This window comes from Syzygium oleosum, unplaced genomic scaffold, assembly GCF_021117445.2.
Source record: "Syzygium oleosum isolate NSW1041296 unplaced genomic scaffold, Sole_v2.1 Sole_v2.01, whole genome shotgun sequence".
NCBI lineage: Eukaryota > Viridiplantae > Streptophyta > Magnoliopsida > Myrtales > Myrtaceae > Syzygium > Syzygium oleosum.
Window position 1 is genome coordinate 34,584,250 of NW_026607485.1, and position 26,260 is coordinate 34,610,509.

Genomic DNA, 26,260 nt, shown 5'->3' on the forward strand with positions numbered 1-26,260 from the left:
GGCGAAGGGGCATCAAAACATAACAGTTCCCATAAAGATTGGGGGGGACGGGCTCGCCAAGAAGAAAATAGAGAATTTGTCCGTTGCGCCTTGGCGACCCAATCAGCAGCTTGATTCGCGGATCGATTGCAATGGGCCACAGTTAGGTTTGTGAAATGGGCCATACGAAGGTGCGCTTCTTTAATAAAACCTTCCTCCTCCCAGCCGACTTCTGTCTGGTCATACAGTTTCTTCACCACTTCAAGGCAGTCTGTTTCTATCACAATTTCCTGCGCTCTTCTGTCAACGAAGAAAGACAGGGCATGCAGCAAGGCTTGCAGTTCGGTGTGCAGTGGCGAGATTGCGGGGATTGTCTTGGCGAAAGTTCGCCCAAAGATAGATCCGGCTCGTTTTCGAGGATTCCGTAAAACCGCTGCTCCCTGCAAAGCATCTTCAAGGTAAGATCCATCTATGCTGATTTTGAAGCAGTTTCTCTTCGGTGGTTTCCAGTACAGAGGTAGAGGGTTCTTTTCTGCACGCGGTAAAGGGTTCTGTTCTGCACGCATTATCGGTAAAGGGTTCTGTTCTGCACGCATTATAGCTGTTTTCTGGTTCCACTTCCTGTAATTTTGCAAAATATGTCTTGCCGACTCGATTATGGAACTCGGAATTGGGGGTTTTCTTCTAAACACAAAATCATTTCTTGCCTTCCAAATCTGCCACAACAGGATGGCCATCTCATCTAGATTCAGCAATTTATCTGGTTGTAGCTTATAATTAAGGATCCATACCTCAATTCTTGATAGTTCTTGACGTTCTATTCTGTTATGTACCGATGGATCTGTCCAAACTGCTTCGGTCCAGGGGCATAGGAGAAGGAGATGCTCTACTGTTTCAGCTTCTTGATCACAGAAGGGGCATGCTGGTCAAGGTAAGATCTTTCTCTTGTAGAAGTTGTCTGTTATGGGGAGAGCATTTTGGCAAACACTCCACATAAATATTCTGACCTTGGGTGAGACTTGTAAATTCCATATTGTGCACCATAGCTTGCGGGGTGGATTGAAAGATGATGATGCTTGCATTGTATTTTGTGTGTTTTCCTCTTGACGAATCTGATTGTACGCGCTTTTCACCGAGAAGACCCCGAACTTTGTTGCTGTCCACACTAGTTTGTCCTCTGTTGCATTACTGCATAACGGTATTGCTAGCACTTCATTTACAGTCTGTTCATCAAATATTCTTGCTAGTAAATCCTCATCCCATTTTCTATCATCTCGGATTAGGTTTGCAACCTTGGCTGGTTCTTGAGATTTTGCCTGTCCTCCTATAAATCCTCTTTTTAGCCACCTGTCTTCTCGGATATTGATTTTTTCCCCCGTGCCAATCGCCCATAATGCTGAGTTTGATATCGCATCTCTTCCCTTGAGAATGCTCTGCCATCCCCATGATGGCCGAGAGCCCTTTCCAGCCCGCCAGAATGACCTTGTGGGGAAGTAGATGCCTTTAAGGATTTGGCTCCATAAGGATGACTGGTCTTGAGAGAGTCTCCATGCTTGCTTCCCTAACATTGCTCTATTGAAGGATATTAAGTCTCTGAATCCCATTCCCCCTTGATCTTTCCTGGTTTTGAGCACTTCCCATCTCTTCCAGTGAAGGCCTTTCTTTGATTCGCTATTCTTCCACCAAAAACCTGCCACCTTTCTTTCTATGGATTTACAGATAGAGATCGGGATCTTGAATACCGACATGGCATATTGGGGAAGAGCTTGAACAACTGTTTTAATTAGAGTTTCCTTCCCTGCTTTTGAGATGAATTTTTCCTTTCACCCTTCTAATTTCATATTGACTCTGGCCAAAATCCACGCAAACATTTGTTTCTTGGAGTCACCCCAATCTGATGGAATCCCTAAATACTTGCCAATCTTCCGAATCTCTGGGATTCTAAGTTCAGTTGCCATATTGTCTCTTAATCTCTGCGGACAGCATGTGCTAAAGGAAATTCCAGACTTGTTCAAGTTAATGGCTTGCCCAAATGCATAGTAATATTGATTGAGGATTAGTGCAAGATTTTGACATTCAATGAGCTTGCCATCTAAGAAGAAGATTGAATCATCAGCAAAGAGGAGGTGAGATAGGACTGGACAATGCCTATTGAGTTTAATGCCAGAGAGAGTGCCATCTTGAATTGCTTTTTTCATCAATGTGGAGAGTGTGTTTGCTACTAGGATGAACAAGTAGGGAGAAATGGGATCCCCTTGTCTTATCCCCCGAGTAGGCTGAAAATAGGGCAGTGATTCTCCATTTAATTTAACACTGAAAGAGACTGAAGTGACACATTTCATTACTTTCTGCACCCACCAGTTACAGAACCCCATTTTTAGCATAACAGCCTCAAGAAAGTCCCACTCTACCCTGTCATAGGCTTTCTTCATATCAAGTTTTACCACTGCCTGGAATCTTTTTTTCCTTTTTCTGATACGCAATTGGTGAAGGACTTCTTGAACAATCAGAATGTTGTCTTGTATTTGTCTACCAGCCACAAACGCACTTTGTTCTCCTTCTACTATCTCTGGCAACCACTGCTTCAATCTATTTGCCATGATTTTGGATATAATTTTGTATGCGAAGTTGCAGAGGCTGATAGGTCTGAAATGATCAAGGCTTTCCGGGTGATGAACTTTTGGGATCAAAGTGATATATGTTTTGTTCAGTTCTGGGTTTAGATTTCTAGAATGAAAAAACTCCTTCACTTCTTCAAAAATCCCATTTTTTAAGCTTTCCCAATTTCTTTGGTAAAATTGGCCGTTCAAGCCATCCGGTCCCGACGCCTTTAATGAGCCTAATTGAAATGATGCTGTATGGACCTCTTCCATTGTGACCTGAGCTGTCAAATATTGGTTCATTTCAGTCGTGACAATAGTAGAGCACTGCTGCAAAACAGGTTCAAATTGTCGGGGGCCCTCCGAGTGATAAAGCTTTTGAAAGAAGTCCCCTGTCATTTCTTTTAACCTCTCTGGATCACGAATTCATATGTTTTCTGCATTTTTGAGCATCGATATTCTGTTCCTTTGTCGTCTTTGAATCGTTGTGGCGTGAAAGTATTTTGTGTTCTTATCACCCCATTTCAGCCAATTGATTCGGGATCTCATTCCCCAATACATTTCCTCCTGTCTCCACAATGTATCGATCTGTTCAGTGATGGCCCTCCTTTTGTTTTGCCTATTGTGCAGATTGCAATCATTTGTTATGCTCATGAGTTCTTCTTGCAACTCTTTAATCTTCTTGCGGCTGTTCTGAAAAGTGTTCCTGCTCCAAGCTGCCAATCCCCTTGAAACTTCTTGTATTTTCTTCACTAGATCAGAATGTTGTAATCTGTCTTGATTCCAGATTTGTGTGATTATCCTCCCACAATCCTCATGTTCCGGCCAGAATGCCTAAAATTTGAATGTTCTCCTACTCCTAGGAGGTTCGGCTGCTAATGTCAGTAATAGAGGGCTGTGATCAGATCCGATGGCCGGTAGAGCGAAAACCTCAGCTTGAGGGAATGATATTCTCCACTCAATATTGCAAACCGCCCTATCCAGTCTTTCCTTAACAAAATCCTGCCCTTCTCGATTGTTCGCCCAAGTGAATGCGCATCCTTTACTCTCTAAATCCATTAAACTACAAGCATTGAGGAAATCTCTAAATGCATTTAGTCTATGTTGTTCCGGAGGCCTCTTCCCTTGCTTTTCCCAGTAATTCAAAATGTCATTGTAGTCCCCTATACACACCCAAGGCCAGGTGTTTTGGCTACTCAGCATCTTCATCTCTTCCCAAAATTTAATTTTATCCCAGAAAGATGTTGGGGCATGAATAAAGGTAGCTCTGAATTGTTTACCCACTTCATCGTCCAGAAGAGTAATATCAATGAACTCATTTGTGGAAAGATTAACCTTCAAGGAAATTCCATCCTTCCACATCAGAGCTAACCCCCCCCCCCAATCCCCACCGGATTGACATTATAACAGTTTTGAAAGTTTAAATTCCTACTGACACGGCGAACTGTAAAATCTTGGTTCTTGGTCTCCATCAAAAAAACCACCTCGGGCCTTTCCTGGGCTATAATGGCCCTTAAAGCTTGAACTGTCAAGGGTGTGCCCAATCCCTGACAGTTCCAACAGAATAGCTTCATATGTAACCCGGTGGCTTATTAGGGCTAGCTACCAAAGCCCATTGATTGGGGTCTTTTGCAAGTTGCACCGGAGTTTCTAACAGCTGTGTTTCATCTAGCACTTGGCCATCCGAGGTTTTTTGATCATATGGTCTGAATCTTCTACCCTTCTTATGATTCCTTGCCTTCAGCTTTCTACAGTTGCTCTGCAATCTTTCACCTGCTATCAGCGATGGGGATATGTCGATCTGCAGAGGAGAGGCTAATTCAAGATCAGCATCTACTTCGGTTTCTGGTATGTTCACTATAGCCAGCAACTCCTGTTCCGTTAATTTCCTCTTACCCCTATCATCTTGTATATTGTGTGGTCGTGTATGCAAGCCATCTCCTTTATTCTGCGCCACTGTGATCAATCCTGAGTTTTCTGGGGTTTCCAATACCATCTCCTGCTCATCTTCCATTTCACAGATTTCCCCATAATAGGCTGTCCAAAATGGGCTGATAGAATTCTCTTCAGCTTTTAGCCAGGGCCCGTATAGCTGTGTTTCAGTTTTGGACATAAGTTCGACCTCATAAGGCACAAGTTGACAGTTTTTTGCATAATGTCCAATAACCCCACACGAATAGCAGAAATGGGGAAATCTTTCATACCTAAAGTCCACCCAATGCTCCTTGCCTCTAAAACTTGAAAGCATGCCTGAGGAAAGGGGATTTGATAATTTTAACATAACTCTAGCTCTCCCCATCACTATGGATGCAAAGCCTTTTGTTTCTATGCGAACTTCTGAAACTTCACCTACATTTCCTGCTATTTCTCTTATTGCTGCTTCAGACCTCCCTTCTATAGGTAATCCATGAATTTGAACCCAAAAGGTAGAGGAGTCGAATATAATACAATGTGGAGGCATACTTGGCTCCCATAGCTTTAATACCAGCAAATGACTTGAGAAAGACCAAGGTTCAGAGTTCAGTATTTTGTTTCTCACCTCCATTGACTCAAACTCAAATGAAAATAGACCTGGTTGTAGATGCTTGCAAATGACAGAGTTCGATTTCCATGCTTTCTTCATCGTGGCTTGGAAGGCTTGGAAATTACCAGACGGGCTTCCAAAAAGCTTGCCGAAAACAGTACGTTCACACTCTTGCAATTTGTCCTCAGTAACCACATTATCTAACACGGCAATTTTTCTTCCTGTCCATAGATGTCCTAACCTTCTACACAATGCCGCCATCCGTAGCTCCCGTTCTCTGTTTTCTCCCATATTGTTAGAAATCTATTACTTAGGCAACCTAAAACCCCTAATTTGCGATTTCTTTCGGTTGTGTTTCTTCCTCAGGGACCCAAAGAGAGGAACCATCTAGAGGAGAGGGGATCCTACCAGAAAAAGGACAAGGACCCATTCTGGAAACAGCTATCATCCATCGTGGGTTTCTTCTACACCGATTCTTTGCTTTTGAACCTGGAAAAAGGTTAACAGTGGCTGTGGACTTCTGGAACTGAGTGGCGCCAGAGGAGGGAACTAATCAACCAACGACTGCACTTGGAAACCAGCGGCTTTTGTGCTGTGGTTGCTCCTCTTTCTTCAAAGTCGGGATTTTAGATCTAAGTCTCGTCATTTAGAATGGGAAACAAAGAAGTTAAGGGTTTTGGAAAGGTGTAAGGGTTAGGAGTGGAAACAAACTATGGTTTTGTTGTGGATATGGATTCTTGGGATTTTGGGAGGAATACAGGGTTTAGGGCAAAGCTATCCAGGTGATAGAGAAAGGCTCTTCATGCGAGAGAGTTCTGGTTTTTACTACTGAAGTCATCATATTTGCTCATCATATTTGTCAATAAATTTCTGATGTGCTTGGATCTGAACATATTTGCTCAACTGAAGTCATCATCGCCTGATTTTTCTTCATCCTAGGTCAATACTATTGTCATTGTAGAATGTGTTGTCAGGACTTCAGAGATACCGAATTGTTCCTGCATACATGCTATCATCAGTCTTGCTTAAACTATGAAGTATTATTGCATTTGAGGCGCGAAAGTGACTGGAAAGAGCCAGGGCGCTTACCACGCTCTATATTTGCTCCCCTTCTTCGATAACTAAGGGATCTATGATGGAACTCTACTTGGTCTCATGTAACGGTGTGTTCCAGTGTAGTTTAATATTGGAACTCTGATTGGTCCGGCAGCCTAAGATTTGCTTTGATATCGTCACGTCCTCAATATTGGAACATTGTACGAAACAGTTGGCAGTCAAATTTTTTTTTTGTTTTTTGGATAAAATTTATGAGATGGGAAGGGCGAATATCGCTAGCAATCCCTCATGACATTATCATAAGGGTTTCATGCCCATTACGGAACATCCGATTTGAGCCATTACTATTTTGAACCATCCTGCAACCTGAGGATCCAAATTTGGTGAGCCTATCGCCGCAGCCCCGCCATCAAGAAATATCTCCATGCAATACATACCATTAGGCAACCGGCACCGCAATACACCCTGCTTCCGCTGTCAGAAGGAAGGAAGTACATATGGTTTTGCTGAAACATATTTGCATGAGGAACGTGACTGTACATTTGAGTGCCACGTCAGCCCACACGTAGCTCTCGCACCCACAGGTTATACGGCCGGTGGCGGGGTGGACCCGGTGATTTTATCCCTATACGTCCCACCGCATCCCACTCACTATCCTTTTCCACTTTCTTCTCCTCATGTGTTAGAGATGGGGTCGGTTCAACGGTAGGACCACCCTCCAACGCTATGACACTTGCCATTGCTGGACGAGCCTCCAAAACACCAATGGTATTAGGAGGACCACCACCAGGTGCAGAAGTCACTATCATCTTGGAATGTGTCTTGAAAGTGCCCTTCTCTATCTTTCTAGTTGCCTTCCTCAAAGATGGGCCCGAGTACTTATTCTTCTTGCCTTTCATCTTGGCAGTGGAGAAACTGCAGCAACCATAAGTGGATAATATTTGCAAGTTTCACACCCAAACCAATCTATAAACTCAAGACATTTAATTTTGTAGTGCTCTTTAAAGTCGTAACCGGAGGTAATAATGGACGTTGTAAACATAATCTCTTCATCAATTTCATAGTTTCTTAAAATTTTGACACATCCATCAAAATTCAAATACATAGAACCAAGGTGCTCATAAAGGAATCTTGAGTTTACGTTCCAGTTCATTAGGAATCAAAGTGGAAATTAAAGCTTAACTGAATTTCTCTTCCAATTTGCAGACAAATCTCGAGGTTATTGAACGAAACGAAAGGAGAATGCAGTTGCAAATAACTTCATAAAACTCCCACCCGACCTCGAAAAACACAAACACCTACACCTCATAGAAACCCTAAGCCCGAGCCTTCCTCTCTCTCTCTCCTTGTCCTTCTAAGAACACGAAGTGTGACGATGCGATCGCCAGGTTCGGCAACCTCGAACATAGCGCACGTCAGCAGCTCCCTGCTCTGCGAGCTTGACGCCAACCACGGCCGTCCGGTCTCCACAAACTTCGGTTGGAAGCTCTATGGCGGCGACTCAGCTTGGCATCATTTTCATTGTGTGCGCGCGTGCTTCAGGCGTGGCATTGGGCTCGTTGAGGCTGAAGAAGAGGTGAGCCCTCCAACTTTAATGCCGAAGAGAACTTGTGGTAAAAAAAAAATGGTCAACAGTTGACCGCAGGGACGTGGTGAAAAAACAAAGGAAAAGGACATCTACTGTCCTCAAGCCAAACTATCTATTTATTCCCAAAAGTAGACAGACACTTTGACACTTGCATTATGCAAGTTATTGGGCTGATCTCTTGTTAGGACCAGGGTAGAGCCTCCCTGTCGACCGTCTCGGCCTTGCCTTCGGCCGCCACACCCAATTCTTGTAGTCTAGAGACTCGTCCCGGTAGATGTCCCACCATTTCTGGACTAGCATCCTGATGTCCTCTTTAAGCATCAAGTCCCACATTTTCTTGACCAGGATCTTGATGTCCTCTATCTACATGGTGTCTGTGTCCTCTTGCCCAGCGTACCTCCATGGTTTCGAACCCTAAAAAAATGAGATTGTAATGATTGCCAATAGGGCTGTCAAAATAACCCGGTCAAACATGATCCGACCCGACCCAACCCGTCCCAACCCGAAAATTTTCATTTTGGGTCGGGTTGAGCCTCGGCTTGTTTGGGTAACAATCAAAACAATACCCAATTATTTTGGGTTTATTGGGCTCGGGCACCCAGCCCAACCCAAACAATGAAACGTCTCTCTTCCACCTCTCTCACACACACTCTCTCGCCTCTTCTAGGTAGGTAGGGTTTGTTGCTATCTCCTGTTCCTGAGGCGGCGAAGTCGATTTCGAAAGGGGCCATGGCCGAAAGAATCACAGGGAAGGTCAAGTGGTTTAGCGACCAGAAGGGCTTCGGCTTCATAACCCCTGACGACAGCTCCGAGAATCTCTTCGTCCTCCAGTCCTTCATCCAGTCCAAGGGCTTCTGCAGCCTCGCTGAGGGCGAGGCCGTCGAGTTCTAGATCAAGTGCAACTTGTTATCCTCATCGATTTCAAGACCGTCGAGGGTTCTTTCCTTTGATTATTTTCGGTCGTCCAACGACGGTGAATGAAGCGTTCTGGAAGCTGAAAATCGAAGGTTATATGTTCTATTCATTTGCATTTGCTTATGTTTGAAAAGGGTTCAGTCTTTCAGATCTGAAGGTAGGTAAGTGGAGCAATTTTTTGCAATCTTTGAAATCATTGTCAATAATTTTCGAAATTCTGCATTTAATGGAGGCGTTTCAGCTACTTGGTCTGGTGTCTTCTTCATCCTGGTTTATGTCCTCTTCAACCCAAAGGATCCTTAGCTACAGCGGGGGCGATTACGGCGGGTCGGCTACGGTGGTGGCAAGGGAGGAAGGTACGGAGGAAGAGGAGGAGGCAGCTGCGGCCGAGGCCGAGGCGAAAGCTGCTGTAACTTAACATTAATTTAAAATTAAAATATGAAACATGAAACCCGACCCGGCCCGGCCCGACCCAACCCGACCCAATCGTGCAGCTGTATCTTGTTGGGTCTTGTCTTGGGTCGGGCCAAACACATATGTTCATTATATCGGGTCGGGTCGGGCATCATGAAAACCCGACCCGACCCAACCCATTGACACCCCTAATTGCCAATCTGTTATCCTGAACAGGTATGTCGGCATATTAATGATGTGTATGAATGGTGTAAGGAAGTGGGCACATTGCGCATGTATCGATCGCTCACCACCCCGCAATAGTGGATGACCTTGACCTTCTTGAGCTCCACGTTCTCAGGGTGACGCCATAGCATCGAGATATCAAGGTTGTACGCAAGTGGGAGAGGAACGTATATGTTCCTAAAGTACCTGTTCAAGAAATCCTGCAAATTGCCAAAATCAATACAGATGTGTGAAGTGCCAGGCTGTTACTAAGCATTGAAATGGGGCGGAGTGTAACATATATATATACCTGCTGGGCGAATGGAGTGGGAGAGGTGGTCTTGAGAGTGCACAAGAGGTTGTTGTAGGTGGTGAGATTGGGCTCGAACACGAACATGCCGTCGTTGAAGTAAGGGGCCGGGGACGGACCCATCTCGTCGGGCCACCGGACCTTGTCGGGGCATTGCTAGCAGTATCCAATCTCATACTGTGGGGTGTGGTTCCATGTCCTATCGCAGAAGCAATCCATCACGGCGTGGAAGTAGTCGTCTTCCTTGTCAAAGAGGTGGTCGATGTTGTCGTACACCTGCATGTCGCCGTCTAGGTACACCATCTTGCTATACTTCACAAACTGCGCAGCATAAACCGTTTAGTGCCCCAAAAAAAGACAATGATAAGTTCATGTTTCGAACTACTTGCTTCATCAACATGACCTATAAATCATTTGCAACATCACTTAATTCGTTAGATCATCACGTCAAAACGTCATAAAAGTATAAAGGGTGACTCAAAATTAATTTATGAAATGAAGATCTTGAAATATCAACTCGGTCGATTCTCAATCATTAATAGGAGAAGTCCCAAATGATTTCGTCGTTGTACCTCCCAAATCCTGAGCTTGGAGTAGTTTCTGACGTAGTTCACCGGTGCAAACTGGCTCTGGTTCTCGGGAGGGTACACCGGCTCGATAGCCTGGACGTCGCAGCCCTGGTCCTTCAGTATCTGCTGGTGTTCTACCGACACGTTCGGCAAGACGGCCACCACCAACAGGTAGGCCGACTTAACCTTCCTCAGCCCCTTAGCCAGCCCGACCACGCCCTTCACGTAGTCGCCGTTGCCGGCCAAGAGCGTCACATAGGCCCGGGGCTTCAGGGTCGCGGGAGCCACGGGATTCACCTAGGTGGAGACGAGTTCGGCCGCCATGGAAGTGGAGCGAAAGGGGTCAAGTTTGCCTGCACAGAGGGAGAGAAAGAGAGAGACAGTGTGAGAGATTTGAGGAGATGTGAATTGCGGGGTATTTATAAATTGAGAGCGAGAGAGAGAGACAGAGAGGAGTGATGGTTCGATGGAGAGAGACAAGGACGTTGCAGAGAGAAAGAGAGAGACAGTGTGAGAGATTTGAGAAGATGTTGTGAATTGTAGGGTATTTATAAATTGAGAGCGAGAGAGAGAGAGACAGAGAGGAGTGATGGTTCGATGGAGAGAGACAAGGACGTTGCAGGTAGTGGGAGTATGAAGATGTTTTAATTGATAATGTAAATTTCTTCAATATGACGTAGTTTTTTCGGGCGTGGAAATTGTAGCGATTTCTGAAGAATTCTAGCTGGTTTAATCTGGGGCGTCGGTCATGTCTCTCGCTTTCGATCCAAATCTTTCAATTAAGGCTCAATTTTTTGAAAATTGCTCAGAACAGGTCCAAGGGTCTTTCCCTCTTGTCTTGTTATTCCAAGGATCGGTCGTGTCTCTGGCTTTCGATTTGGGTAGATATTGTGTTGACACTCAAAATTACCCCTGGTGGGAGTGGACCGGTTACAAGTCACAAAGGACATAAAGTACGGCCCATATGGCATGAATCCGGAGAAAGGCTGTGAGTCAGGCCTAGAGGCATTGGGAGGTAGTTATCGACAGGACACGTCATAAAAGTGTCGACAAATCCAAGATCACGAGCTTTGCACGTGACGTCGACAAGTCCAAGATCACGAGCTTTGCACGTGACGTCGACAAGTCCAAGATCACGAGCTTTGCACGTGATGTCGATAAGTCTAAAATCATGAATTAAATACATGGTGACACGTGGTAAAGAAATTCATTTCCACGTGTCAAAAGGTAAAGACATGACCGTGGGCGTGAAGATCAAGGAAGTTAAAGAATGAAACTTGGGAAATAGCAAGGAATAAAGAGACACATGGAAGAAAATCAGCTATTACGTGATGCCCAAGGAGCGTAAGCAACATCGATAAGTCAGGAAGCGGTTAAAGCGCGAAACGTAAGGAAGTGGAAAAAGATTTTCAAGGAGAAGTGGCCGGTCAACAGTTATCAGGCTGCTCTATAAATACTCAAGGATTTCCAATGTAGAAAGGACCTTCACGAACAACACAACACATCTTTTATCTAGCCTTACTTTTAGCACATTAGGAGTAGTCGTAGTTGCAACTTTCAGATTCCACGTCGTAGATTCAATTCCGGCGAGAGTCTTTATCAGGTTCAGCATTGTTGATTAAATTCCAATGTTGTGCCACCGATTCAGCGTCGTCGATTAAATTTCGGCGTTGTGCTTGGAATATAGCTGTTGATTAGGTTCCAGCCATATGCTTTCAAGTTACGTCATTGATTAGATTCTGGCGTACCTTGAATGGTAATGTCGCATATTAGTTGTGTCGTTGATTAGATTTCGACATAGCTTGGTTTCGGCATTTGCAAGTTGTCATCCCATTGTTAGTATTGTCGAGTTTGGTGTATTATCGAGTCAAGTTGTAAGATATAAGTTGGACTTAATAAACGCATTTGACATTCTCTGTCCGAGCTTGATTCAAGACCCTAGTCTCTTCTAATAAAATTCGAAACGCAGCGTTCGGTGAAAGATTTTCAACGGGATAAAACCGGCGAAACATCTTTTTGGCACGCCCGGTGGGACATTTATTGAGTTAAGTGGAGAGAGTGCTATGCCATGCACCCGGAGTCGGACCAACTCGGATAATACTAGTGACGAGCAAGCTGCATCGATGGCGGAAGATAATACCCGTGCTGAGACATCATCCGCTCAACTTCTTCATACCGAGGTTGCTAACAAATCTCGAGAGGAGGTCACAGATATGTCGAGGCAGCGTGTTGAAGATAGAAGGCAAACTGAGCTCACACCAGTTGCACTTTCTACCATGAGGCGGACTATTGAAGAAACTCAGAACGAGTTCGCTGATTATGTGGTAAGGCGTATGACTGAAGTGGTTAGGCCTTTGATCATTAACACTTATCATGAATGCACGCAAGGTCAACATGGGGGGTCCATCGCACCGACCCAACTGAGAATAGGATCTCCGTCAACATTGGGGGGTCCCGCAATACAGTTTGGAACAATGATGCAAAGTACGTCTACGATCCCACCCATTCGAATATTATCGAGGGGAGAAACCAGATTCACAAGAATATTGAGATGGTCCATGAAGCTGGGGCCCAGAGAGAAACAGTTGTATTCATCCTCGACAGCTTTCAATAAGTGGAAAAAGCAATTACCAGCGCGCGGATCTTCTTTAAACTTGTCAAAAGCTGCGATGTAGTCGCTGGCCGAATATTCAGACTTTTTGGACGCTATGAGAAATGATGGATTAAGATCGGAAAAAGGGTTCAAGAAGGGATTTTTAGGGTTTAAAGAAGAAGACGCGGCGGTGAAACGAAGCTTTTACGAGAATGCAGGATGAAGAAGACGATTTGAAAAGTCATGACTATTTGAAGAAAATACAAGGTGATGTGTCCAAAGAATATTGGATGAAGAATTCGTATGGACTGCTCGAAAGGACGTCAAGGGACAGAAAAGCATGATCATCGCCTAGGGATTCGTACACAGACAAGGTACAACTTTAAAAGAAATAAATTCAAATTTATTCTTTTTAAAGGGGGCATATGTTGATACTCAAAATTACCCCTAGTGAGAGTGGGCCGGTTACAAGTTACAAAGGACATAAAGTACGGCCCACATGGCATGAATCCGGAGAAAGGCTGTGAGTCAGGCCCAGAGGCATTGGGAGGTAGTTATCGACAGGACACATCATAAAAGTGTCGACAAATCCAAGATCACGAGCTTTGCACGTGATGTCAACAAGTCTAAGATCACGAGCTTTGCACGTGACGTCGACAAGTCCAAGATCACGAGCTTTGCACGTGATGTTGATAAGTCTGAAATCATGGATTAAATACATGGTGACACATGATAAAAAAATTCATTTCCACGTGTCAAAAGGTAAAGACATGACCGTGGGCGTGAAGATCAAGGAAGTTAAAGAATGAAACTTGGGAAATAGCAAGGAATAAAGAGACACATGAAAGAAAATCAGCTATTACGTGATGCCCAAGGAGCGTAAGCAACATCGATAAGTCAGGAAGCGGTTAAAGCGCGAAACGTAAGAAAGTGAAAAATGATTTTCAAGGAGAAGTGGCCGGTCAACAGTTATCAGGCTGCTCTATAAATACTCAAGGATTTTCAACGTAGAAAGGACCTTCACGAACAACACAACACATTTTTTATCTAGCCTTACTTTTAGCATATTATGAGTAGTTGTAGTTGCAACTTTCATATTCCACGTCGTAGATTCAATTTCGGTGAGAGTCTTTATCAGGTTCAGCATTGTTGATTAAATTCCAATGTTGTGCCACCGGTTCAACGTCGTCGATTAAATTTCGACGTTGTGCTTGGAATATAGCTGTTGATTAGGTTCCAGCCATATTCTTTCAAGTTACGTCATTGATTAGATTCTGGCATACCTTGAATGGTAATGTCGCATATTAGTTGTGTCGTTGATTAGATTCCGACATAGCTTGGTTTCGGCATTTGCAAGTTGTCATCCCATTGTTAGTATTGTCGAGTTTGGTGTATTATCGAGTCAAGTTGTAAGATATAAGTTGGACTTAATAAACGCATTTGACATTCTCTGTCCGAGCTTGATTCAAGACCCTAGTCTCCTCTAATAAAATCCGAAACGCAGCGTTCGGTGAAAGATTTTCAACGAGATAAAACCAACGAAACATATTGTAATTAATTGAGAGAGAGAAAGTGATGTTACGGATCCGGGAACGAGAGCGAAAGCAAGAGAGCGACATGTGCTTCATTATATTGGGAAGATAATTATTACAAGAGTAAGGCGAGAGAGTGCTTCATTATATTGGGGAAGATAATTAATACAAGATTAAGAATGGGAGCGTGGAAACGAGATAGAGACAGAGCGAGAGATCAACGGGGGAATCAGCAGCATTAATCCCCTGAGGCCCCAAAATTCGTCTGTTAATGGGGCAGCTTCGCCACGGAGGGGACCACGTCACGAGTCACATGCCCTCAATCTCCAAAAAAGGCTGGACATCAACTGAACTGAGGTTGACTCGTCTCTCCGATTCCATAAGCTTGGTCGGGCTCATTGCATCCGATGAAAAAAAACATATCCTAAGCTGATGACGAATCTTCCGAAAGCATCTCCTGGGACCAACAGCCCAATATCGGCGTCCACGTGCCTACCCCACATTTCCCGAGAGTATTTACGGCAGTTTTTCGCCCATTCCGTATGGGACACGTGTCCTCCCGTTAGGAGATCTCCACTGTCTCTCTTCCTTCCGATGTGCATATATAAGCAGCCCCCTAAGGCACCGAGCGCCACCCTCGTCGCACAACTAACTTCCCCAATGGACGAAATGAATGCCAACCAGCGACTCATTGATACATATGTGACAAACGAAAGGTAAAATCCTAAACCGGCACACCCGTTAACTGCATGACTTCTCGTGGCCTCTCCAATCCAGTGTAGGACTTTGAAATCCATTGTGCTTTTGCGATTCTCAAGAGATTGTGGTAGAGTGGAAGTAATGGAACTGGCCTATCCTGCATAAGTTACTTTGCTTCATGATTCCGTAAGCACAACCGTTCAAAACAATCTCCAAGCCGTATAATTACAAAAGATACTCTAACATGAGATCTTGAAGGTTCGAAAAAACTAAGGAAGGTGCCTCCTCCTTAGTGATGAATGATGAGGATATTTTCTAAGGATAAAGCAACGCAAATCATATTAATAAGACAAAAGGATTAAGAAGAATCCCTACTTTGTTCCAATCTTCATGTAGTAAAGTCTCTTTGGGAAGCAACATATATAAATAGAGATATGAAGAGGGTGTAGGGAGTCCTATATGGCTTAATCTTTCGCAAGAATTGCTTTGATTATTACTGTGATTTTTCTGTACTTGAATAGTTGCGAGAAGCAATCCTAGCACGAATTTGGTTGAGAAAATATGCAATGGGCAAACATCTTGACCATTCGAATATTTCCATGATAATCACTACCATGTAACATATGATTCGCGGGAAAAGACAGGTGACTTCGGGTTTCATACGGTCGATCTTCCACGGGCGAGGGTCCATGTTACGGTCATGCGGCGTGCGATGGAGGCCTCGCGGACACATATTGCAGTGGTTCGGTTTCAATTATCCATTCACGAATGAGCTTGTACAAATGAAGGGGGAGGGTCCTCTATATATACAAGTGCGGGGCTAAACTGATCCGTTGATCCCCTCATGATCTAATGGTGGTGTTTGAATCGATACAATCATTACATAGCTGTACAAGAAGCTCAAGAGGCCCTAGGGGCGTAGGGAAGCTCATGGAATGCTTGCCAAGGGAAGCTGCAGGGTCGTTCGTTAGAGGATACTGAAGGGTCGTATGGGAAGCCGAAAGGTCGTAAGCCCACAAATGGGCTTTGCGGTTGGTCACGGAAGGGTCACATCCCATGCACAAAAGGGTCATGGTCCATACGGAGCCCTATGCTCCCTTGGGCCATGTCATTCTCCCCCACTTAATTGGGCAACGCCCTCGTCACATCTTCGGTATGAAAGGCGTTAATGTGCTTCTAGAGCTACCAAAGAGCCTCGGAGGGTTTCCAGCTTGCTTCACTCTCTAGAAGACCTCTCCATCGGATCAAGTATTCTCGCCTCGACGCTCGATATTTCTTCCGTATGATCCGATCAGCCATGATGCCCTCGATGTCTTGATCATACGAGGTTTTTGCCCCAAGTGGCGCCCGCGGCGACTCCCCTCGGTCCGGGTCTTCTTCATCCACATGAAAAGGCTTAAGCATACTTACATGGAATACCGGGTGTAGCTTGAGCTTTGGTGGCAAGTCCAGCTTGTATGCGACCTTGCCAACTCGTTTAAGCACTCAAAAGGGGCCTTCGTATCGACGGATCAAGCTTTTGTGCACATCCCTGTATCGGAGGACCGCTTGTAGTTTGGCCAACACTAGGTTCTCGACCTGGAATTCCATGTGCCGTCGCTTCTTGTCTGCCCATTTCTTCATGCGTTTGGAGACCTTGTGTAGGCACGTCCGCGCCAAGTCCGCCTGCACATGCCATTCTTCGGCAAACTTGTACGCAGATGGGCTATTCCCCCAATAACTCGAGGCAACCGTGCTCGAAATGAGCGGCTGCTGCCCCGTCACGATCTCGAATGGGCTCTGATTTGTGGACTCGCTCCGCTGTAAGTTGTACAAAAACTGAGCTACATCGATCAATCTCGCCTAATTTGCTTGCGTTGTGCTCACATAGTGCTGGAGATATATTCGAGAAGTGCATTCACCCTTTCCGTCTGTCCGTTGGTTTGGGGATGCAAACTCGTGGAGAAGTTGAGGTTCGACCCCAACAACTTGAAAAACTCGATCCAAAATCGGCCGGTGAACCGAGGATTGCGATCGCTCACGATCGTTCGTGGGACTCCCCAGTATTTGACTACGTGCTTTACAAATAGTTTGGCCGCTTCCTCGGCCAGACAATCCTTTGTTGCGGGCACGAACGTTGCGTACTTGGAGAACCTGTCCACCACGACCATGAGGGTCCGACACCTTTCAGACTTGGGCAAATTCACAATGAAGTCCATGGAGACACTCTCCCATGGACGTTGCGGGACGGGAAGTGGCTCGAGGAGCTCCGACGGCGAACGTTGCTTAATCTTATCCTGTTGGCACACGAGGCATGTTCTCACATACGCCTCGACGTCATCTCGCATGTGAGGCTAGTAGTATTGGTCCCCAATGAGAGCTAGGGTACGGTGGATCCCCAGATGTCCCGCCCATTTGGAATTGTGGCACTCTTGCAGCACTTCCTTTCTTAGTTTCCCATAGAGTGGCACATATAGTCGCTGTCCCTTAGTGTAGAGTAGATCGTCCTCCCACTAGAATTGCCTGGTTTTGCCTTCCCAGGTGTACTCAAGGAGTTGTCGGGCTATTAGATCATGCTTGAGCCCCTCCTTGATACGGTCGATCCATGGGCAGTTAGGTCGACTTATGATATTGGCCAATTCCATCTTCCGGCTCAAGGCATTGGCCATAGAATTGGCCTTTCATGGATTATATTCCAGTACATAGTCGAATTCGACCAGGAAATCCTCTCACCGAGCTTGTTTCGGACTCAACTTATTTTGGGTCTGAAAGTAGCTCGTGGCCACGTTATCCATCCATACGACGAACTTTGATCCTAGGAGATAGTGCCTCCACATACGAAGGCAATGCACCACCATGGTCATCTCCTTTTCTTGGATCATGTAACGTCACTCAGTCTCATTCAACTTTCGAGACTCGAACACCACCGGGTGTTCCTCCTGCATGAGAACACCACCTATCGCAAAATCAGAAGCGTCAATCTCTACCTCGTACAGCTTGGCATGATTGGGCAGCACGAGTACTGGCTCCTCGGTCATAGTCCGCTTTAGCCGATCGAACGCTTCTTGGCATCGATCCGTCCACTCCCATGGCCTTTCTTTTTTCAACATGTCCGTGAGTAGCACGGTGATGCTTGAATATCCACGAACAAAGCGTCGATAGTAATTTGTGAGGCCAAGAAACGACCTCAGCTCAGTCATCTTGGTCGGGGGCTCCCACTCGATAATGGTACGGATCTTGGCCGCGTCTATCCGCACATGTCCATCCCCGACGAGATGCCCTAGGAACGGTACCTCCCATTGGGCAAAGGCACATTTCTCGCGTTTAACGAACAAGTCGTTCTCCCGCAATACCTAGAAGACTCGTCTCAAGTGCTCGACGTGTTCCTCGAGCGTCCGATTATAAACAACAATGTCGTCAAGGTAAATCACAACGAACTGGTCAAGGAACGGGTGAAGTACCTTATCCATTAAGGTGCAAAATGTGGCCAGCGCATTGGTCAAGCCAAATGGCATGACGAGGAACTCGTATGACCCATATCGTGTCACGCATGCTGTCTTCGGCTCGTCCCCTTTGGCGATCCGTACCTGGGAATCCGATTGAAGATCAAGTTTGGTGAACCATCGGGCCTCCCCAAGCTGATCGAATAACTCTGTAATGAGGGGGATCGGATACTTGTTCTTTATGGTGAGTTTGTCCAACGCCCGGTAATCAATGCACATACGGAGGGACCCGTTGTGCTTCTTTTGAAACAGTACCGGGGCGCCAAACGGAGCCTTGGACTGCCGAATGTATCCCGCATCGAGTAGCTCCTTGAGTTCCTTCCGTAGTTCCTCCAATTCGAGCGGCGCCATATGATAAGGTGCCATGGCCGGTGGTTGAGCATCGGGCACAAGCTCGATCCGATGATCCACCTCTCTTCGAGGCGGTAGCTTTTTGGGCAATTCGGGCGGCATCATATCTTGAAACGAATCAAGGACTTAGGCCACCTCGGTCAGGACTTCCCTTTCCTTGCCTTTGCCCTTGTCAACCTCGACATTCAAGGTTGCCTAGAAGGTCACCTCGCCCTTGCTCACTCCTTTCTTAAGCTGCATAGCCGAGAGCATCTTCCGATCGCGTCTTGACTCGCGATGGATTGGGACCACGCATTGGCATCTCGTGTCCAGAATACATATACAATCCGCAAAGGGCATCACGCCCACATTTATATGATCAAGGAATCCCAAACCCAGCACAAGATCATAATCGTCAATGGGGATTACCTCGATGTCTTCCTTGTTGGTCCATGGACCAAGATGAAGCTCCATGTCCCTAGCCACACCGCCAGTCGGAACTCCTTTGGAGTTCATCGTTTTAAGCCAACCGGCTCCTCCTTTCTCGACTTGAAGATTCAACTTCTTCACGGCCTCTTGAGATATGAAGAGGTTGGACGCACTGGTGTCCACGAGCGCACTCATCGTGGTACTCCCGATCTTTACGTCCACGAACATCATTCCCTTGGACTTCTTGGGCTTCTTGACCTTGATGGAACTAAGGATTCGCAGTGAACCCAGCCGCGCCTCCTCTCGTGGCTCATCTTTTTTGCATAGGGCCACCAGCTTGCCTCTCTTAGGACATTCTTGAGCCATGTGTGGCCCATCACAGAAGAAGCACTTAAGGGTGTGTACCTTTCGTTGTCCCCAACTGCTCGACTCTAGTTGGGCCCTAGGTGGTGCCAGTGTTGGCTTACCTCCATTCGGGCATTTGTATTTATTTCGATTTCCCCCACCATTGGCCCTATCTCTCGGACGAAAGTCAGGCTTGGCTATGAACGAAACTTTAGGTTCCTCTAGGAACTCCGCCACAGAAGTGGCCAGCGTGAGATCTCTCACGTTGCACCGTTTTGAGCTCTTGTTTGGCCCACGGCTTGAGGCCACTCATGAACTGTTGGTACGCCTCCGTGTCGTTCATTAACGGGATATGGAGTAACAACTCCGAGAACCGCTTCACATACTCACAGACGGTGCCCTTCTGTTCAAGGCGCTTGAGCTCGTCGCAAGCTTCCTTCTTCGCATAGGCGGGATAATAGTTTCGTCGAAATTCCTCGACGAACTTGGCCCAAGTCGTGATAGGGTCGCCACTCCTATCGTCGGACCTACAACGCCACCACAGCAAAGCATTATCTGCTAAATACATTGCTGCCATGTTTAACCGAGTTTTGTCGTCGTTCATCCCCGTGGCCTGGAAGTACCGCTCCATGTACTATAGGAAGTTGTCCACGTCCTTGGCCACCCGCGAGCCTTTGAACTCTCTTGGCTTGGGTGCGTCCGTACGCAGATGCACGGTGATCACCTCGTTCACGCATGCGGTTTCTACCTTCGCGAGCTTCCCCTTGAGCTCGGCAATCTCAGCTCGCATGGCCGCCATCGCGGCCTTCCAGGTCTCATCCCGCTACTGCAGCTCTTGGGTCACGGGCTCCAACACCTCGTCGCGGAGCTCTCCCATGCCGGCTTTGAGCTCTTGCATCTTGGCCAAGAGCTCCTCCCTTACGGCCTCTACTCTTTCGACTGTCTGCTGTAGGTCATCAATCATCCCTTGGACATCCATGACGGTTCCCTCTAAAACCGTCAGTCAATATTCCAAGTCACCCATCGGGTCCCTCGAGCTAGAGGCAGCACGACTCCTCCTGGTTTAGACGCTGACTCTCTCGGTTGCCTATCCACGATCCTCACGGTCCTCACCATGGGCATTTGTGGCATTGCAACGTGGGTCAGCCATTGCGCTAGGAACCTTGCGCTGATACCACTTGTCATGGGTCGGTCAATTTTACAACGATCCCACACCCGCGCGGCTTTAAGATCACTCCCAAGTCAGCCTTGCACACACATACACTCGATTCACAAAATTGAGAGAAAGCAGCGCAGTTGTATTACTCGTGAATGAGCTTGTATAAATGAAAGGGGAAAGTCATCTATATATACAAGTGCGGGGCTAATCTGATCTATTGGTCCCCTCATGATCCAATGGTAGTGTTTGAACCGATACAATCATTACAAAGCTATACAAGAAGCTCAAGAGGCCCTAGGGGCGTGGGGAAGCTCATGGGACGCCTGCCAAGGGAAGCTGTAGGGTTGTTCGTCAGAGGATACTGAAGGGTCGTATGGGAAGCCGAAAGGTTGTAGTCCCACGGATGGGCTTTGCGCCTGGTCACGGATGGGCTATGTCCCATTCACGGAAGGGTCACGTCCCATTCACGGAAGGGTCACGTCCCATCCGGAGCCCTACGCTCCCTTGGGCCGTGTCACATCCATGACAGAAAGGCTCGAGCTTTAGTCAAGACCATCTGATGTCGATGTCATTTTCACTCCACCCAGCATCTTCGCTCGCAGGATCAATTGTTTCGCGCCGACCGTGAGTTCTTTATCTCGGATGCATGTTTCCCATCATCTACTTTATGCAACCGTAGCACTACGCTAAAGATGGGAAATTTGTACAATTCGTGTTGCTTCTTATTTGTGATGCTCAAATGGGTGTGCTTTGGGATCAATAACAAGCGACTGCAAGCGAGTAAATCTTGCTAGGAGAGGGTGTATTCGTAGTTCAGATTTTGAAACTTTTTGAGTGGTTTCAGAGAAGAACCCACACGAGCAATTCGAATGATAGGCATGAGCTTGCCACTACATGTAGAGATTTTGAGCAATCTGAGATAGGATTTCAGTCTTAAGTAGTGCTAGTGGATGTAGTATTTCATATGCTTTGGGCTGCCATAAAAAATCTCTCCAGATTTCAAAAAGAGATGGAAATGTGTGTTACCTTACGATGGATTAAATCGGACAGGATCAATGGAGTTAATGTTGGTATTAATAGCTTTACTATGTAGTTGCCATCATACCTGTATCAAGTAGACAACTAATTTTGATGTTTGTTGGAACTCTAGGCTGTTAAAAGCTGATGAACCTAATGAATTTGCTTAGGACAAAGAACATAGTGTTACTAAATAGGAAGATGCTTCTAAAGAAATGGTGTTACGCTCGGCTAGCAAGTTTGTACGGTGGTCACTAGAAGTTCATTTGTGAAGATGTTGGAAAAAGATAGCTGAGGAATTTTCTCGAACATGTGAACTGAGTATCTAATCATGATGCTTTTAGGTTCCAAAAATTTTGCTTGCATGCAATTTTCATCGGCATCGTATTGTATATGGAGGTGCTACAAGTCTCTGCAGAAGATTTTGTGGTCTGAAACTGTGGATACTCCAGAGTTTAAACCTTCAGCCAGGACCTGCAAAACTTGGTAGAGTTAACAAATTTGGAGGTATAAAAAATCAAAAGACAGATCGAGGTGCAGATCCTTCTCAATCAGCCTTGACACCTGAAGAAGCATCAACATTAAAATTGCATTATGGTAAGCCGTAATGCCGTAAATCCTATTTTTCTAGCATATTGATTGATCGGATGAATTATGACTAAAACTAGGTCTGCAATATTTCTCCTTTTGTGATTTGAACTGCTGCGTTGTAGTTGAATTTTCTTATGTTACCTTTTAAGATGTTGTTGAGTATGCAACTCACAAATTTCACTGGAGAAGTAGCTCAGGACAGCTTACAGTCCGAGGGAACTTCTTTACAATATGTTCAGTCTCCTCCTGACAAGAGCGTGGCCGCTTTGGCAAAATCCATTTTATCTTTGCGACAAGCGCCTTCCTGCAGTTTCTCTGTAAAGGGTGATCGAGAATCATCCCTCTGCATTGCAGTTATAGGAGCTACGGGCGAGCTGGCAAAGAGAAAGATCTTCCCAGCTCTGTTCGCTCTATACTATAGTGGCTTCCTTCCTGAGGTAAACTGCTGTTTGAGAGATAGGTGCACTTAAGTCGGTATTCATCATGGTGAAAATCCATATGGCTTTTGTTGGAGATAGTCTGATATGTATCCTGTCAACTCTTCTTAGTGGGAAGAGCTTTGCTTTTGTCCTCTTTGTTTGTTCTTTTACTTGTGTCAGTAACAGCTGTATTTTTGTTCATTCATTACTTATTCTACTTGTTTCAAGTCTCTGATTTTGTATGTCATTTATTCTTCAGCTATTTATTACATATTGGCTGACACACAAAAGATGAATCACAAAGATGTTCTTGGTGATAAAATAAAAGTGAGATTCCTCTATCTGTTCAGATGGATTGTTGCCTGCTTTGACTAGGCCATCTTATCGAATAGTAGGGGATCCTAAGAATCTTTTGTGAGCAGAATTGGATGAATTTGTAACTCTGAAATTCTTTTGTTTTTGTGCATAAGAACATCTATATTGTTGGTTACTCGAGAAAGAATTTAACAGATGAAGACCTGAGATCGATGATATCTTCAACTTTGACTTGCCGAATTGATCATCAGTATGGAACTCTAATACGTTGCACATCAAATTTTTACTTCTTGTTCCTGTCAAGAAAGTTTGTTTATAGGATGACATTCCTAAAAAAAACCTAATTAAGAAGCATAAATATACTGTGAGCTGATCGCTTGATTAGTGCTTGCTAAAAATTACTTAGGAGACTCATTGTTCACAGATTTCAAACTGTCCTGATAGTTTCTTGGGCCACCATCAGAATCCATCTGATACTACGGGAGAGATTTGACTTTTCTGAAAAGTGATACAGGAAACTTTGTTTTTCTATCTCAATCAGGGCTGCAAATCCAATAATATCTTAAAAAGATTAGGTTTCTCTTACCATGATTGTTACATATCAGTTTTCCCTTGTAAGCTATCGTGGTCCGAATCCTTGACTGACTGGCATTGCATGTATGCATACTGCTCTAGGCAAAATTGTGCGGAGAAGATGGAAAGTTTCCTTAGTAAAACATTTTACCTCTATGGGGGATATGACAACAAAGAAGGGATGTCAAAACTTGATGCCAGGATGGAGCTGCTTGAGGTAAAGCTGGATAGCACTGTCGTTTGGACTTCTTTATGTTCTTATAGACCTCATTCTACTTTGGTTATATAAATTCAGTCTCTTTGACATTGATTTAACAGCTTATCTACCTCAGGGGAACTCTGAAGCAAACAGGATATTTTATCTATCTGTACCACAAGAACCACTTGTAGATGTCACGTCAACCCTCGCAAACTTCGCCCAAACCTAGAAAGGCTGGAATTGCGTAATAATTGAAAAACCATTTGGTTTTGATGCACCATCTTCTAATCAGCTGTCACAGTTACTTCTTTCAAAGTTTGAGGAGAATCAAATATACAGGTACTGGTTACATTCTTCTATTGCACAAGTACATGCATGTATTCCTTAGAGTGAGAATGCAAGGAACAGGTTTTACTATTATGAACTTTAATCTGTCTATGTTGCTTTAGGATCGATCATCTCTTAGGAAGGAACTTAATTGAGAATCTTACAGTTTTAAGGTTCTCCACTCTTGTTTTTGAGCCACTCTGGAGCCGAAAATACATACGTCATGTACAGGTAATGTATAGTTTTCTCCATTTGCTTCATACATTGAAATTTAACATGCACTAGAAGTAGTCATATGCCATTGAATGACTTTGCAGGTCATCTTATCTGAAGATTCAGTTGTGGCAGCAGGAAAGTATGTAATGGTCGTTGTATGTTAGACTTGGATATGTAGTTCCCTAATAACTATCACCCTCATACAGGTACTTTAAGGGTTATGGGATCATCCGCGACATTGTACACAGTCATATCCTTCAGACAATAGCCTTGTTTGCCATGGAACACCCAGTAAGTCTTGATGGTGACGATATACGAAATGAAAAGGTACATTGGCAGATTCTTAAGCTATCCACCCAATAAGAGGTATCTGTACAAGCTGATTTAGGAGTTTCTTGCCCAGGTCAAGGTTCTGCGATCGATACGGAGCTTAGAGCCTAATGATGTGATTCTTGGTCAATATAAAGCTACTTCTGGGAACGATGTTGATCTATATCTGAATGATTTGATGCCAACGATCTTTGCTGCCGCACTTTTTATTGATAATTCAAGATGGGACTGTGTGCCCTTCATGGTTAGGACTGGCATGGGAATGATCAAGCACAGGTCAGACTCATTCATAATTGCTTTGAAGAGATTGACATATCTTTCTACACTGTAAAGTTAGATACGACAGTTTGCGAACTTTGCTTATATCGTATTTCTGTAATGTAAGTCCATCATTCTACACTTCAGTGATGTATTTGCTTCGACGATCCATGTTATGCAGGGTGGAGATACGCATACAGTTCCATCATGTTCCTGGAAACATCTATCGGGAATGTCTGGGGCATAATGTAGACCTTGCCACTAATGAGCTGATTCTACGCGACTTACCTGACGAAGCCATCCTACTTAAAGTGAACAATAAGATGCCTGGGCTGGGCTTGCACTTAGATGCATCTGAACTCAACTTATTATACAAGGACAAGTAAGTCCTGGTTACAAGATCTCTCCACATTGATGCCATTCTAATTTACTCCATGATGTGATGGTTTTGGCATGGATTGTGTTAGGTATAACGTGGAGGTGCCCGATTCATACGAGCATCTTCTCCTCGACGTCATAGATGGAGACAGCCATCTGTTCATGCGGAGCGACGAGCTTGCGGCAGCGTGGAATATACTAAATCCAGTCCTACAAGAGATAGACAAGAGGAATATTGCGCTGGAGATGTACGAATTGGGCGGCCGAGGTCCTACCGGAGCTTACTATCTTTGGGCCAAACACGGGGTTGGGTGGGCCGACAACTAGCAAGCGTATCCACCCAGAAGTGCCCGATACTGAAAAGGGAAAAACAGAAAGAAAAGATTCTTCTCTTGTTGATGTATGTGAGCAGTAACTGTAATTGTTTGAACAGCGGGATGACGAACATGGCAAATAAATTTGAATTGTGGATGAGTTTAGCAAAATCTTCAACCATTTGAAAATTCTTTTGAACCCTCATTCAGTCGATAGTGTGATCGTATTTCAACGTTCAGCAGCCATATCAGACCGCACCAGTCGACCAAGAAAGAAAACAAGAGAAACGATCATACAAGGGGAGGACAGATGTGACCTCTGCATGAGTTGCAGCTTCAGTAAAAAACGAACAGGCACCCACGTTTTGTGTAAGGCGCAAAGAAATGAAGCTGGTTTGACCCGAAGTAAACGAGGGAGGAAGTGGAAGAACGGTCTGACTGCATGTGTCAGGTTGTCTTTTCTTGCTATTGCTAAGGGCAGTGCGAATTTACCGTGAAACCCTCATTTCCCACGAGAGGACAATCAACTTTGCCATGGTCATCTTCGTGTTTTCACAACTCTTAATCAATGACCCGCATGGCCCCTATATTAAAG

General features: G+C 45.0%; 2 pseudogenes; one reads left to right on the forward strand and one right to left on the reverse strand.

The window, feature by feature from the left end:
* Positions 1 to 6,713: 6,713 nt before the first annotated feature.
* Positions 6,714 to 10,483, reverse strand: LOC130137539 (galactinol synthase 2-like; annotated as a pseudogene).
* An 11,476-nt stretch (positions 10,484 to 21,959) lies between these two features.
* Positions 21,960 to 25,687, forward strand: LOC115680698 (inactive glucose-6-phosphate 1-dehydrogenase 4, chloroplastic-like; annotated as a pseudogene).
* The last annotated feature ends 573 nt before the right edge of the window (positions 25,688 to 26,260 follow it).